Raw genomic sequence first — 17,189 nt, 5'->3', positions numbered from 1 at the left:
GTGCCTTACTCAGAGCAGATGGGTAGGCATTTAGGAAGATTTTTCAATTCTATGGCCATAATGAAGGTCATAAAATAGTAAAATAGTACAGCTTTTCTTGAAATTTCCAAGTTAAAATGTATTTGCATCTATATGCAGTCTATAGTGCATACTGCAATCTTGTATTTAGCAAGTCATTCATGGCAAGCATATTGCCCATTACCAAAAAATAGAGTGCATATAATTTTTCCAAGAAGTTATTAAAGCTAATGGACTTAATCATATCCACAGCGGAGAAAATAATGTGAAAAGCTCACACACTGGATTTGTTTTTGTTTATAGAGTATATCCAAATTAAGATATCCTTAGTGAAATTAAATCATATCTATATTTAAGAGGTGTTTTTTTCGATACATATTATTCCATTCATTTTCACATATAGGCAGGATTTAATGACAGTTCACCACAAAATCATTCTGTGATGCATTTCAGTGAGTTCCTGAGCATAGAATCTGCTAGTAAAGAACTGCTATTGAATCATGCAAATATTTAATCAGCCACAAAACACGTTTAGAAAGAAATATTACAGGCAGTGATCTTACTTTATTGTTTCCATTAATTTAATAGCACTAAAGAAACAGGGAACAACACAATTAGGCAGTATCCTTTGGTTTGATGCAATTCAAATTCTCAGTGCTTTTTCCTGCAAATGATAAAAGGTTTAAAGACCAGCCTCTAAGATTTTACAAGTAATAATAAAATAACCAAATGAAGGATTTTATTTTTCAGTCTTTTATTTAGGCAGCCCTCCATTAAAGACAATAGTGAGTTTACGTCTTTTTGGAATAACGAGAGTAAAAGTCATTCTAACTGTCTTTGCTTTGATTCTTTGCACATTTACCATATCTTTCTTTACCATATTTCAAAGAACTGTTACAAAACAGTACATCATATAGTGAAGAGATCAAACTACTTTTGAAAAAGCAGTATGCATTTTAGTTAAGTTATGCAGCAGTTCTCAATATATGCATTCGAAAAATAGAAATTCCTCATCATAGAATACAGATAGTTTTAAACTCAAATGACACTCTTGTTTGGGCATCTAAGACTTGCCCCATGTCATTGCAGATCTCAGGAACTGTGAACACTGTTTTAGTTTATGGAAACTGGAGGAGAGCAAAGTTTGTAAAAAGATATTCTAACTACATTCACATGAAGATATTTTTAAGTGTACTATAATAATTAAAGTGAACCTGCTAAAGTTTATGCTTGAATCAAGAACAAAAAGATAATAGGAAGTCTGCAGTGTAAAGAAATTTAGAATGCTTGTCAGAACATTCTGAGAAACTCATTAAATAACCAAGGTACTTGATTTGCAAAAGAGAAAATAAAGACAGAAAGTCAAAAGTCATTATGTACAGATTCAAGAAATAAAAAAAGAAAAGAAAAGAAAAGAAAAGAAAAGAAAAGAAAAGAAAAGAAAAGAAAAGAAAAGAAAAGAAAAGAAAAGAAAAGAAAAGAAAAGAAAAGNAAAAGAAAAGAAAAGAAAAGAAAAGAAAAGAAAAGAAAAGAAAAGAAAAGAAAAGAAAAGAAAAGAAAAGAAAAGAAAAGAAAAGAAAAGAAAAGCTAGTGGGCAAGGTGAATATATAGAATGATTTCTATAAGTCCTGAGTTTCTGTGTTTCTATCAGCCTTTAATGGCTTCCAGACAAATGTGTTACAGTATTTCCTTAAAGTAACCAAGGCTTTCTGAAATCAGCATTATAAAAATTGTTCCTTACACAGTACGGCGAGAACTCTATCAGTTAATGTTGGCATTGATCCAGAATGAGTCAAATATCAGTAAGGCAATCAAATATTGCTCACTTAGTCCTAAAAAATAAAAACAAAAAGTTCTTATGAAGATAAGGTAAGACCAGATGGAATTAAGAAAGATTTTGTCAATATATCAGACAGTCTACAACAGTTCCAACCAATTCCCAAATCCTACCTGGTTTGTAGCACTGAAATAGGAATACTGTGCTGAAGTTATATCCATACCTCTCCTTCCAGTCGGAAAACAGGGAACATTCCCAATATGCCACAATTCCCTACACCCAAGAATGCTGGACAGATTTGTAATGAGAAATAAGTGTATTATAAAATATCCTAATGCAAGAGGAAAACCATTGGAGATTGTTTTAATAAAGCATCTCCAAAGTACAATTTTTTTTTCCTGAAATTGCTTATTACCATGACACGGTTCAGGGGAGTGATGGCAAACTTACTCACTGAACACAAATTTTTCTGTGCTTGGCAAACATGAGTGTTTGTACCTAATGCTAGTGTGTAAGTGTTTAACATGCAGCAATAGCTACAGTGACTTGCACAGGCAAAGTTCCAACAAAAACTCATGGAGGAGCTGGGCATTTAACAGGTAGGAGTAGTGTATACTTTCAGGTACGCTATTGTATATGCCACAATTCTGAAAAGCAGAGCACAAGAATGTGTTGCAAGACTTTTTTATGTGGCTTGTTCTAGGGTTAGAAATATTACCTGCTTGACTTCAATAAACATACAGTACAAAGATCTACATTGGATGAGAATCTAAGTCTTGTTTCCTTTCCACTTCTGCTGCCATTTCTTCTGGAACGTTTCTTTTGTGTTTATATAACGATGATGGGGTTTGTTTTTCTTACAAACATGAGGTAAAACTCATAGAGCTGTTGCAGGAGCTGACATGGATTTCTAAGAACACTGATTATATTACCAGAAAGTTTTACTAAACTATCACCATTTTCTTTTTGATCATTTGCTGTTTCTAAACCAGTGAGTTAATTTATTTGTGCACTCTACTAAAAGTGAGATTCTTGGGCATCACAGAGATAGAGCTCTTCAGTCACCATTATTATGAGTAGGGACATGAAATTTTTAATGCTAAGACAACTAAAAGAAACAGTGGTCTTTGGAAGAGGTCGGGAGTGAATAATAAATTTTTAAAAATCATCTATAAAAAGCATTTTAACATGCTCCAGGTCTTTCACGGTTATAATGATTCTCTAATGATACTCAGCTTTTCATGGTAAATAGTGCTGTGCACCATGAAGATGTACTTTCTCAGAGCCTATACTAATTGCCATAAACTGTTTTTTGTTGTTGTTTTCTGATATCTTTTCAATGTAGGAGACATAATCCTTGGCATCCTTGTGGTTTGGACTGTCAACACGAGGTTCCAAATCCATTTTCTTTCTATATATATAGAAACCTGAGAATTATCAGCTACCGATCTCGAACCCTTACATTGAAATTAAGGTGAAAGTGCCTAATTTCACCTTGATATGCATTGAGTCATATTCATGGAAAGATGACATTTGGTTTGATCTGGAAAAAAAGATGTGGCCTACAGGAAGGACAATGAACACCTGGAGCACATGAGAGTTTGCTGTGAACGTTTGTAGGAATTATTTACAAATTCATATGTCAAGGCAGAAAAAGTGATGTTTTTCAGAGATGCCTGGATTCCCATGATCAGGTAGGTATAAAAAGCTTCTGTCTGGAAGGAGCAATACTTTACATTTTTTTTATCTTTCTCCAAATAAAGCAGTATTTAGATGCATTTTTAAAAGCAACTTTATCAATTATGTCTACTTACTGCCTGTTGAGTTACATTACCGCTATTTTTTTACTCACAGATTTTGAGAGAAAACTGGCCAGATTTTTTAAATTCTGCAGGACAAATGATATGTATGTCTTAAGTGGAGAACAAATTTAGAAATGGAGTACTGTGAAACAGCAAGTCTGTTAAAGCAACTTTGTGATAACCTGTCTACTTCCTTTACTTTAGTAAAAGCTGAATTTTTATTCGCTTAAGCTTACATGCCTTGTCCTTTAGAAAGTTACTCTATTTGGCTTTCTGAAATGTAATCAGAACTGTTCTGTGTGTCCCTAATTACAAACACATTTCTTTCTCCCTGCAATATCCCTAAGTATGCAGCAAACGTACTCTTGCCAAAGCTTTCTGGCATTTTCATTCCACTTAGAATCCAAATCTACAATTTTCTGTGAGAAAAGCTGTAAGGAAGACTGTAAACAGGATAATTATGTAGCAATACAGTTTTAAATGCAAGTTTTACTTGCACATTGTTTTCAATGTATTTTTGTTTCTTTCTAATGATTTGTGGAGTTACAATGTGATTGTTAGTGAAGCACAAATATGTCTTCTTTAAACTAAATTGCAAGGACTCTGTGAGAGATTTCAAACAGAAGATATGAGGAAGAGAAATGCAAAGGTGTGCAGAATATCACAGAAGTTATCCACAAATGCTGTAATAAAATACCTCAATTCTGTGTGGCCTCCTCTATCTCACCCTGTGGAATAGCTCTGGAAGAGAACCAATCAAACAGAAAAAAACTATTAAAGAGTGTAGTCTACTTCTCTGTGTCCCTTACAGATGTCAGAAGCATCTCATGTTAGGAGATGAGTTTTGGAAAATATTCGTAAACACATTTTAAAGATATGAGTTGAGTCAGAGCTCAAGTAATAATTATCACCTTTTTTTTTTTGATATTTGGAATGACATCATCCAATAATATGCTAAAGCAGAGGAAATATTTTTGTCACAAATTTCCTGGGAGGTATTTTGTACTCTTAAAAAAATAAATAAATAAATAGACAGAAGTTAGTGAAAAACTAGTGGAAGACTTCCATATTTCCCTATTCATTATTAAGTTATTAACTTATTAGTTGATAGGGATAGAAGCAAACTTGGTCATAACATCAGTCATTGTCCATAGAAAAAGCCTTACTAAAATTCATATACCATTTTGAACAGTATTCATTCATCTGGCTATGAACTGTAGAGATTGAAATAAGCGTGCTTATTTATCATTGTGTTTTCCATGCGGTGCAGGGGAGATAAATATTCTTGAATATTTATCTGCTACACTGTTAGAAGCTGTAAACCAGTTCCTTAGAAATGGTAGCTGAAATTCTCAAATAATTCTTCTCTTCAGAACATATAAGACTTCAACTAAGCTGGATACAACATATGAAAACACTCACTTTCAGTAGTAAAATTTAAAAGAGGGTGCCATTCACGCATCTCAATAAAGAACACCTGCAAAATACCTTCAGGTGAAAAACTGTGAACAAAGTAATTCTTCCTCACAGCTCATAGAATTAAAATGACATAGACATTTTTGAGGAATATTATTCATGCTCTTACCTTTTCTAATGCCTGGCCAAATCTCCATGGAGCTGTGCTGATACCCATTAAAAACATTCCCTTTTATTCAAATGGGTACATGGTCTCTGCTTTTGAAGTGATCTGGATTACATTCCCATCCCAGGCACTGAGCATGTGAAATGTTTGGTATGTAACTTAATGATAAACCCTGAGTTACTGTATGGCCAGTGTGCTGGCTAATAACTGAATGAACCTTGAAGAATCAAATTATTACTCTCTTGTTTGCCAGAACTAATGATTAGTTAGTTTACTTAAGCAAGACACAATTATAGCCAAATTTACCTGTTTCTTCTGGTGGTAAATACATTCTTGCATACAGATTAATTAGAGTTACACTGATTAGTTAGAATCTGCCTTTTGTCATAGGAATATTCCCAGTCCTATCTTTCATGCTGCCCAGATTTACTCATTATCCACATGTGCATGTGTAAGACATGTAACAAGGATATTTCTCTCATGTTATTCAAATTGTTATTGTTTGTAAGATACTTGCCCACACACCCCCAGGAAGGCAGACACAGGAAAGGGGATCTCTCTCTATAGGCATAGCTGCTGGCCACACCCATGAGAGAAAGGTAAAGACAGCTATAGAACCCAACTCTGTCCTAATTCTGTCTCAATAAATAAACATTTCCTCCCCATTTTTCTACTAATTCCTGTGTCTCACACAATTGGCAGGCATTTGGAGTGGAAAAATAAAGTGAGAACATAAACCAAACACAAAACTACTATGATAAAGCAAATCCCTACACACAAATCCTTATATCACCTGTATTCAGTGTAGTGGCCTTTACACTATAGGAATGTTATTTTGCATCAATTTAAATGATACAAAGTACATAGACAAAAAAATATTTACCTGAGTGAACTCAGTATTTAAGATGCTATAACTGACATGCAAGCCTTGCAAAGCAGCTATGAACTCCCTCCAAATCCCATGTCAGGAAGCAGGTATCTGCAAAAGAGCTTCTGTGGTGCAGGTGCCTAATTAGTGACTTGCAGACACTTAAGGAAGCTGAAGAAAGGAAAGGAGAGTTCAAGATATCTCGGTTTCTAGTTCTGTTTTCTGTCTCCCGATACCATGATAACAAATATGAAAGGTAATGAGAAATAAATATTTCAACTATTGCAAGAACTATTGCTTAGCCTCTATGGTGAAAGCAGCTATAGAGCATAGCCTAATGTCTCCAGAGTTTCAAAGAGTAAGTTGAATGCATGGAATGTTCTATAAAGCCAGGTGAAGATTTATGGATGCAGTTAGTTTATAAGTGACAGAGAGAACAGCTATTTAAACCTTTTACTGTGGACTCAGCACTTCCATTTTAAGCGCAATTTTTATGTATCTTTATAATTCTTCAACATGTAGTTTGGCCACCTTGGTGCATAGTTGTTTTCTGTTCGTTTTCAAAGCGTGTGCTATGTAACACAAATACCCATGCCAAAAAAAAAAAAAAAAAAAAAAAAACACCCACCATTTTGTAGCAATGTACAAATACTCTTTAACAGAGAATCCCCTGGACACGTCAGCTACAATGAAATCATTTATGTACCAGAGACTGTTTACAAATATAGGTTAATTACATTGTGTATGACACCTGAGGAATCGAATGCATGAAAAGACAACAAAAGCTTTGAAATTACTGCAGACCTATTGAACGTAGACAGTTATTATTTTTCAGTGAACGCTGTTTTAGAGATTATTAAGTTCTCAGTTTCCTCAGTGATACAGACAGACTGATGGATGCAAGTTAAATGCAATGAGATGTACTGGAAGTATATAGAACAGTTACTTAATATTTGCAAATAGCTGAACTTCTTACACTAGAACATATTCAAACTGCTTTTAGTTTAGTCTGCTTTCAGGTGTGGACTGATTTTTGGGTGTGGATGCTTCAGGGAATGTCAAGTGTCTTCCTAAGAATGATGCTTTTCTTGTTGTGCTTGATTCTTCTGTTTGTTAAACTGTCTTTAACTGCAGTACTGGCAAAGGAGCGCATTCTTCGGCCCTGACCCAGAGAAGACTTATGAACGTGGTTAAGTTTATGTACTGTGAGTGGCCTCATTGACTGGTGATTTAGTGCAGCATTTCACAAACTTTTTTCACTTGAGCCCCTTGAGAAGATGTAATAATACAGAACTGGCTCACTGCACCTCTAAAAAGAACAGGAGCAAAACTATACGCTCTTGAAACTCATATGGATTGTATATGCTAAAGCACAAAGTAGGTGCATAAAGTTATTACTAAAACAACTTCAACTGTGCACAAAGAAACAAATAATACAAGCATCTTGTACTCTGGAAAATACAGTGTTTTTTTAAATGCTGACTTTCTACTGACCACCTACACCCCACAGCAAAAGCTTTCACTGCATGGGAAACTTTTAGTCTCTCTCCAGTCAATTTTCTACACAAAAGTAAATTACTCAGTTTTATTGGAAAAGAATGAATGCTGAAGAATTGCCTGAAATACTGTGAGACGGAGGACTGAATTTTACAATACCAGATAATGTGATAACAGAAAAGCCAACAGCCACAAGCGATTGCAAGGCTAGTACTAGTACATGCCTTTAAGTCTCCTGAAAGCAGATTTGCCACCATCCTGTGAGTCTGGTAAGAGCACTGACACACTTGTCACAGCTCTTGCACTTCTAGCAAATGTGGTGATTAGCAGGCATAGAAATCAATTGCTCTTTACAAGAGCACCATATTTCAAAATACAATGTTGTTGTGCTTCATTATTTTCGTTCATTTAAATTTGGAGGAATTAAAAGTGTTATCATCTGACCTATTCTGATTCAGGCTCAGTGTTGCCATTTTTGAGTGGTTTTGTTTGTTTGTTTGTTTAGTACAAAACGCACTTCAGTGCTCAGAATGGGATGGCAACCTGCCAGAAAAGTTTTTTTTTATGCCAAGTCTACAAGACACTTCATTTCTGTGAAAATGAGTGAATTAAGAGATTAAAGAGGCAAAAGCAGTAAAAAGAGGGGAGACAAATACAGTTGCAACACTGATATTGCAGTAAGTTTATAGCATTCTCACATTCTTCAGATTTTTGTGCTGTGTGCAGGAAATGTTGCAAAAATGGTCATATAGAGGCAACTTCTTTAAAAAATCTTTTAAAATTATTTCTTCTTATTCTCTGCTTTGAGATACAATCAATTTATATTACAAATAGAATAATTTTAAAATGTTTAAATAAAACATGTAAGAAAATAATGCAAGTAATGGGAATACAATAAAAAAGCTTATGTGCGAACTAACAGAGGAATGAGCAACTAACTGAAAAATCCTTTGTGCAGCCCACCGACTGCGAGCCTTCCATTCTAGGTGGAATTGCTCTATTGTGTTTCCTTTTGTTACAAAAATAAGCCTTGGGAATTAACAATGTCTGTAGGACAGGTAAGTAGCAATTGGCATTTGCTTTTTATTGAAACCACTCTCTTCCACAATACTTAGAGAATTTTCTTAAAATAGGGAAAAAAAACGAAATGTAAATGCTATTTGCTCTCCAGAGCAATGATATGCTTGTACAAGTACGCAATGCAAAGAAGAGTAGAATATGTATGCCCTCAAGATGGTAGAAAAATCAAACATTAAGCAGACCTAACTGGTAAGCCATTTCATCTTCATATGCTCTGCTCAGCATTGGAGAAAGATTCTGTATCTTGGTCTATAGTGCGTATTCCAACTGGCTGCACTAAACTCTAATAAATTAGACAGCTATGCCATCTCAGACACAAGCACACAAGAAATCCATGCATAGGGGCATGGAAAGGTTGGGAAGCAAGGAAGCGAAAACAAAGATAGATCTGACTTTAGCAGTACATACACAAGGGATATGGAGAAAGAAGAGGAAGGGTTGGAGGGTGAGAGGGAGGAAGACTATCACTACATGTGTAATGGCATAAGCTAAGGTATTAAAATATATCCTAGTAACAAGCAACATTAGGTAACTATTCCCATAAAAATAAAGACTTTTATTAGTCTTTATTAAAAGTAAAAGGCCCCAAAGAGCTGCAGGTAAATAAGAAATCTTGTTGGTGACGATATTTTTCTTTTCTAATGAAATTAATTGAAGAAGTCATCATTAACACATGGAAGAAGAAACAGCAGCTCTGATACAGAGAACTGGAAGAAACTCTTAGCAATATTTGCAAAATTATATATGTCTTGGAACAGTCCGGGGAAATGGTTGGTAAAAGTATGCTTGAGGAGAAGGGCCAATTTCTTCTTTCTCGATAAGGAAAGGATGCAATGGAAAAGGAAAAAGCGCATTTTTTTCCCCCAAACATGAGCATACTGGTGTATTTAGTAGAGGAAACTAAAGCAAGATTAAGAACTTCCATAAAAAAGTGACAGTATTTGGTATGAAACACTTCCATACTCACTGCAGGTTATCCTGCAGCATCTACCTAGTGCAAGCACGTAAGCAGAGCATGGCAGGCTTGCCAAATCTGATATGGAGGGGCCGATACTGCCAGTTTATACATTTTTATCACAGCTCCACCATATGGACAATAGGTAGTCAACACAGTCATCTTATCCTGAAAAGAACATCTTCTCTGTCTACTTAGAAAGAATCCCTTATAATCTACCATAAACTCACTTGGAACAATTTTAGCTTATCATCCAAGTACCAGCTAAAGGTAGGAAAGAGGCATGTAATGAATTAGCTATTTACTAACATCATGCTGATAAGTATGACAATTTAAAGCTCACTAGATTTGGAAGCTATTTACTGTGTCTGTGCAATGTTTGCTAAAGAGGATCTCATGCTGGATGGTTCTTAGGAACTATTGTTTTAACACCATAAAAAAAAATCTGTCTTTAACAATGCTGGATAGTGACAATACAGCTTTTTCACTGTGTCACTGTACTCACCTAGCTGAACTCTTTGCCAAAAGAGGTTTAGGGTGATTTCTACAAAGTCATTTCTGATGTTTGAGGTCTCAAATGTTGTTCTTTATCAAAGATCTGGAATAAAATTTAACATTGTCTCTATTACTGAAAAAGAAAAATGGGACAGAAAGTCATGTTTGAAATGAAAATATGAAAATGAAAATAATAACAATTTGCAACTTTTGCTGTTTTCCACAGCTTAAAATATCAAGATACCATAACGAATTTTGGGATCAACTTCAGATTAACTCCATCATATTCCCGCACCAACATTAGGCACTCTAGGTCTTGTGCCACTCTCTATAGCAAACATTTCCTATCACTTCTTCCTATTCCACCAATATAGAAAGAATGCCAGGATTTTAATTTTAGAAATTCAGAGGTGGACTAAGAAATAAATTTTCACACTGCCCTTACAAAAATGATACCTTAGCAGTCACTAGTGTTTGAGTCATTAATTATCAGTATGAATATAGATCATAAATTCACCTCATAGTATAGAAAAAACTATAAGAAAATCAGGTTATTTTATGCAAATTTTATCTTTTCCAGCTCAGATAACTGTAAAAATGCTGCCTAATCAAAAAGGTCAGAAATAATTTGACCTTTTAAAGAAAAAGAATTCCACTTAGTGAAGAGCATTGCAAATGAGTCAGTTATGAATGCTAAGGAAGTCAAATTTCCCACATTACTTAACGCAAAAAAGGTAACCTCAGTTCTCAGTAGAACTGCTCTCATCCAGATGAAAAATAATTTTTTCCTTTTTAAAATAGGTGGCCTGATCAATCTGCTGCAAATAAAAAACGTACAATATAAATCTGGTGATGTATTTCACTAGATTTTTAAGGAGAATTCTAATATCTGCAGAAGGAAGGCATCACTATTCAAGTCTGGAATTAAGAGAATTCAAATGCATCTTAAAAGCACTTCTGAAGGAGGTGGATCTGAACTCAGGGCACAACAAGGCACTCCTAGTGGGACTCCTCTGCATCACTGCACTGACTCCAGTGTTCTTGACAAGGCACTGCTGATGCCAAAAGCAGAAGTAAATTGTGTAGGATTTTATCAGCTCCAAGCACTGCTGACTTTTATACTCCCAGGATGGGGATGAAAAGGGCCAAGGTAATCGTTCTTCTTTCTTTGTTTGTTTCTATAGAAGCAGAGAAGGCAGGAATGGTGCAAACATGAAATATCTTTGCTTCTAGCAACATGAGGATGACATCTTTTCAGTAAAAGGAATTAAGGATGTGAAGTAAACACCAATATTAATGCTGCCAGGACAAAGGCAAATAGTGCCTCAAATTGAAAGTTAAGCAACACCTGAATTACAGGAGGAGAAGTACTGTGACTGATTAATCAAGCAGCTGCTCTCTTCTTTAACTGAAGAGATGGGCCCCCTCTATCAACAAGTAAGTCCTGTTGTTCAAAGCAACACACTGGATCAAATGTCAATGTTAAATATTCAGATATGGGAAAGGATTTTAAACACAAAAAATATCTTTTGTCTTCAGAATGCCAAGAAATAATCCTTTTTCTCAGAGGAATCACTCAATGACTCATGTAGGCAGTACTTTCAGAACAGATAAATGTTAGCTTGTAATTAAAAGTGAAGAAAAATCTCCACTTAATAAAATGTCAGCGGCTTACCTCCATACAAGGGTACTTAAAATATATACATATTGTAAAAAGAGTATATATTATTGCATGCCCTTCACTGACTTCCAAATCATATTTAGTACCAGTTCAGGCCTCCTAAAACTACCCACCCTTTCGATGCCTGCATTACTGATAACACCCCTTCTCTATTTATGAGCCAGCAAGACAACAATGTTCCTCTGGCACAACAGACTACAAGATGCTCTAAAGATATTTAAACCTCGTTCATAGACATACTTGCCTCTGTAGTTCTTTTCTGTTATTAAAAAATGGAAAGGAAATCACTGAATAAGACCGGACAAGTCAAAGGATGATAAAGATTCCACCAGATCATCTCTCTGATACAGGGTTTTTTTGTTGTTTTTAAACAGCTTTTATCTTTGATATATAAGTATTTGCATTAGAAGAGAGAGTGCGCTTTCTTATAAGGTAAATTCTCTGGACAGTAGTACTGCAGCAGTAAGCACTAAGGAATAGCTATTAAATATCATGGAAATGTATATAGCCTTCAGTAGCAATTGCTAACTCTGCTCCATAAGTCTAAATTTCACCTTAGTATCAAGGCATATTCATGATAATGCAAAAAAAATCATCCAAATTTCCTTTGGGATTTTCTTTTTTTTTTTTTTTTGTACTAACAATGTGGCTTCAATTGTTATTTTTAAAATCAGAAGCTATTTTACTAACATGACTTTATCTTTTTTCTCCTAGTGTTCAGCCCAATATTCTTCTCCTGAATCTATGTTATGGTGTACCTCAAAACATTGAGTTTGGGTAGTCTAAGTCAGGAACTTATCCAGTATATTTGCACTATGCATCTGTGGGTTAGAAATGACTCACATTCCCTTGAAACTTCTGGTCTTACACATGTGGTTGCAGGAATGACCAAGATTTGACAGCTCCGAGACGCAAGGAGAGAATTTAATGTACAGAGGCTGTTGATTTTTCATTTCAGCTGAAGCTAGAAATTGGACATAAACACAAAGAAATTTTAAACTGAACTGATTAATATTTCTCTAAACTTCAAAAGCCATTTATTGACTTTTTTGTAAAGCTTGTTTTTATTCATTTCAAGATACAAATTTTATTTGGAATTATGTAAATAAACTCAGAGACAATTAAGGCAAGAGGTTGCTATTCCAATTGCAGAATCTTCCTCCTAATTTGCCATTTCCGGGAACGTGCAAGAAATCTGAGCAAAATTCTTCCAGGACAAATAGCACTGGCTAGGTTGTGCACCACTGCCATCTTGGGTACAGAAAAGGAATCGCTTATGACGGTCATTCAAATGAAACATGTTGGAATAACTCATTTAAATATAATCAGATGGTTAAAAATTTGACAGCAGAATGGAACAGATTTTTCCACTGTTTGCAGTGTTGCAGAAATCAATAGACACAGCTTTTCTGTGCTGTATGCATATTTAAAAAAAAATATTTGGAGATTGAAAAACCATGCACAATAAATAGGAAAATTAAAATATCTCATATTACATTGCCAAATGATAGGGTAATAGACACAAACATATTGTTCTGCAAAAAAGCTGCTTTAAGAAGAAAAAGTATGAATTGATTCATTTAGTCAAATACTGCTTGAACAGATGGTGTGATTAACAACTAGTATGTTAGCCATCTCAGGAGCTTACAGAAAAAGTAAACAAATGCCTTAAAAACATATCACTTTATTTCCCAAAAGGTACTTTCATTCATTTATTAGGAAAATCTATATATTTATGATAGAATTATGAATGCTGGCAAGATAGTAATGAGGCATTCCAAATGCATGCAGGATCAAATTCTCTTAAATGCTGCTTTGAAATTTTGAAAGTTTTCATTTTCATCGAGTTAGCTGAACTTTTACACTGGTTACAACGAATCAACTTCTGAAAACAGTAAATAGAAGCAGAGAAACATTAATATTTTAATCATCCAGGCCTTTGGGCATGGGCCAATACTGATCAATAAAAATCATGTAAGAACTACAATTGCACAAAATAAGCCTAATTTTCATGTAAGGCATGCACTGCATCATTTTTAAAGGAAAAAGCCTGCAAAGCAAGTTATGCCTGCACATTCTACTTTCAACCAGTATTAGATGAAATTAAAAAGTTAAAAAACAATTAAATATTTTTTTTTAAAAGAGAGAGAAGCACATTTACTTTTACAGTTCTCCAGTATATAAAAATTAATCACAGGGCAAAAATCTTACCTTCCAGAAGGAAGATTGCGGCAGACCAGGCTCAGAAAGGATGCTGAGTGTAATGTTCATATTCTTTGATGTCTCACTGGACAATGTGATGGCTCAACATTAAATATCACCTATGTGTAAGAGTGGGAAGAAAATAGATCAGCACATACACAATCAAATATCTGATTATGGTTAAAAAAGGAAAGCAAATTTCAAAGGTGAAATTAATACAGAGGAGTTCCAGCTATGATAGTCTTGAAGAACTGTAGATGCAGTAGCTCAGGCATAGATGTGGATTACAAGTAATTTACAGCTTACACATTAAAATAGTATAGGGTAATGACTGGATATAGATCTAACAAATTCATAAGATCAAATTTTAATTTTCTTTTCCTCAAACCTCACATTTATATTAGGACCCTACCTTGCAACAAAAAAACAAAAACCGATTAATTTCTTAAGAATACATCAGTTGAACAGGGAAAAATATCAGCATCTTGTGGGTGTGGGCAGTACTCCGACTTCCTTAGGTTTTTAAAGTCCAACAAAAAGCTGAGGTTCACAAACATCCAGGTGTTCATCTCTAAGATTTAATATGCAGAACATATACATGTACATATGCACATGGTTTATATGTGCCAGATATTGGAGAAGAGAGTAAAGTTTTAGAAACATGAGATTACAAAATCTTTCACTTCTATCATGAACCAAACCTCAAACTTTCTTTGCAACTATTGGTGAACGAAAAATCTCCTCTAAAAGGCAATTCAGTTAAGCTCTTTCTCTGATTCTAGAGGAGCCAGTCTCTCCTTAGCACTGGGCTGACCAGCAGGATAAATGCAGCAAGGCTCTCACACTTGCTTGGTGGCCACTGGTGTGGTTGCTGCTTCTAGCAGTTCTGTCTTCCTCTGCCACCCCAGCCTTGCAGATATGTGTGGGGAGCTGGACTCCTATGAGATTACTTTGAGGGAAACTTGACTAAGGCTGGCAGTCAGGGAACTTTCACAGTTTCCTCATTGTGATACTTTGGACACCTAACTGTCCCCATGCCTCTGTTTCTTCCATAAAATCTACATTTCTGAGAGCTATAAGTATATCCTGCAATGTAAACACAACACGGACTGCAAGCATGTTTATACAAAAATTCTCCTCTCCGACTTAGACTTTTCCTGGTTACTTACTATGAGCCAAAACTCATACATTGTTTGCAACCATCACAGCTAAATAACACTGATTGACAACCCATAGCACCTGCAAGTCTGCAAAATGCTCCTGGAAACCTCAACTTCCTTCCTAAAAAACGTTTTTTTTTGCCACGAGCCTAAGCAGAACCCAGATCCTATCAGGAGCTCACTTATGTTTTCCTATTCCTATAGGCATCATAGGAATGATTATTACCAGGCATCACATAAATAAATATAGGCAATAAAGACTATATTTGAGTGGTTTGCTGAACTGGGATAAGTTCATTTCAAAATGTATAGTGTCATTTCATGCCTATGTACTGCTGAAATAAAAAGCTGGGCAACATGCAACTATTTTTACCACAGTTTTGTATTAAGGCAATTTGAAAAATGAGAAGATTTTAAAATCTATCTTTAAATCTATCTCCCATTTGGCTGAGGACTGTAATTTTTTTTAACCATTTTGTTAATTAGTCCAAATAAATCTAAATTACTTTAAGATGAATAATAAATACACTAATAAAATCAGCGAACACTTGAAATACAGCTCTTGAAAAAGCCTGAATTCAGAACAGTGCTGCTTATTTCTTTGTAGCAGGTTTCTACACTATTATAGCTGATCACCCTCATTATGTGCAGCATTTCTAACACATTTACATTGACCAGGAGAGAAAATGCCAGCTTAACAGGTTCTGCAAGCCTAAATTTCCCATGAAATGATCTGCGGTATATGAATCTTCTGGGGCAGCTACTCCACAAGATAAGATACAGTGCTAGCAATCCAACACATCAGTTATCGGCTGCCCTCTGGTGTAAGTTTTTATTCTACACTCAGTCCTCAAAATATAGCTCCTCTACCCACTCTACCCATCTGAGATAAATGGAGATTAAAAGATTTAGTTTACTTGCTGAGAGTGGTTCATCCCAATTTTTTTTGACTTGCTTTATTCTAGTAAAAAGATTTTATGCATATTATATGTATGAGATAGGAGAGAAGTCTCCCTAAAGCACAAGTATTTTCCCAATTCTCTCTCTCACTTTCTGCTTTCCAAAAGGCACATAAAGCAAAGTTTAAAAATAATTTGTTATTCCCAAATCCCTGACAAAGGAGCATACTAGAGACTGCTCTGTCATTTTAGAAATCAAATCATTCAATATCCCCCTCCTGAGTGAGGCACCCAGCTCCTTAGCTCAGCAGTAATCTACAGACATGCTCCTGATGCCAAGTTGATCTGCCATTCCTTTAAACTCGTAAGAGAGGAAAGCAGCAAAGCAGGTGTGGATTCACTAGCAGTTATCATCACAACATCCGCTCACCTAAATTGCCAGATCCAGGATCCGTGGCTAGGAGCCATCTGTGGGAGTTCAGTGACTCCCACACAACAGAGCAAATCCAGCTCCCACAAGCTAAACCATTTCTGGAAGCAAAAACGTCCTTACCACCTCTCCCTAGCACTCAACTGAAACTAGAGCCATCACCAGAAGTCAAAGCTTTTATATGAACTGCAGTACTAAGTTAATGCAGCTGGTGCGTCTCTGCATGGGTCAGCATTACTGCAGGGCTGCAGAGCCCAGCCATTTCCTGAAGAACCTCCCTTCCCCTCAATTTAGGTTCTTTCAAGTTATATCTTGGGGCACAGTAGAATCACAGAAAAACTTACTTAGATCCATCTACTTACCAGCATGAAGAACTGACCTGTCTGACAATGCAGTGACCAGATATGGAATTTGTATTATAAAACTAAATGAAATTTTTCTCATGAGAGAAATAGGAAAACTTGGATTGGCTTTCCTTTGCCATAGATCTGTAATTGCTAAGAAAACGATGTAGAAACTGACCACACTGCACTATTAGCTCCCCCATGGTCAACAACCTATATCACATAATAACATGGCTAGGCACTAAGACAGTTGCTTTACAGAAAATGCTGTACTGCCATCACTAGTGAACAAATACTGCTTCAACACAGGTAAGATCAGAGATAATTTTAATGGAACATATCAGTTGTTGGACACTAAACAAGAATGTCGTAATTATCCCAGGAGCTTCAAAGCTTGTT

At 35.4% G+C, this 17,189-nt stretch overlaps 1 long non-coding RNA gene across 2 annotated transcripts; it reads right to left on the bottom strand.

Moving 5' to 3' along the window:
- Window positions 1-1,728: 1,728 nt before the first annotated feature.
- On the bottom strand, window positions 1,729-16,562 carry LOC112945856. Of its 2 annotated transcripts, XR_003249093.1 has the most exons (5): window positions 16,447-16,562; window positions 13,967-14,076; window positions 10,085-10,177; window positions 4,295-4,338; window positions 1,729-1,850 (listed from the first exon to the last, which is right to left on the bottom strand). It is a non-coding gene; the product is annotated as an uncharacterized LOC112945856 (long non-coding RNA). The 2 variants fall into 2 exon arrangements; XR_003249098.1 differs by lacking the exons at window positions 1,729-1,850; window positions 4,295-4,338 and adding an exon at window positions 6,112-6,172.
- Window positions 16,563-17,189: the final 627 nt, after the last annotated feature.

This window comes from Nothoprocta perdicaria, unplaced genomic scaffold (genome assembly GCF_003342845.1).
Source record: "Nothoprocta perdicaria isolate Ctin4 unplaced genomic scaffold, notPer1 scaffold_0, whole genome shotgun sequence".
In the NCBI taxonomy this organism is placed as follows: domain Eukaryota; kingdom Metazoa; phylum Chordata; class Aves; order Tinamiformes; family Tinamidae; genus Nothoprocta; species Nothoprocta perdicaria.
The sequence above is the reverse complement of the archived record's forward strand: the minus strand, read 5'-3'. Positions and strand labels throughout refer to the sequence as shown.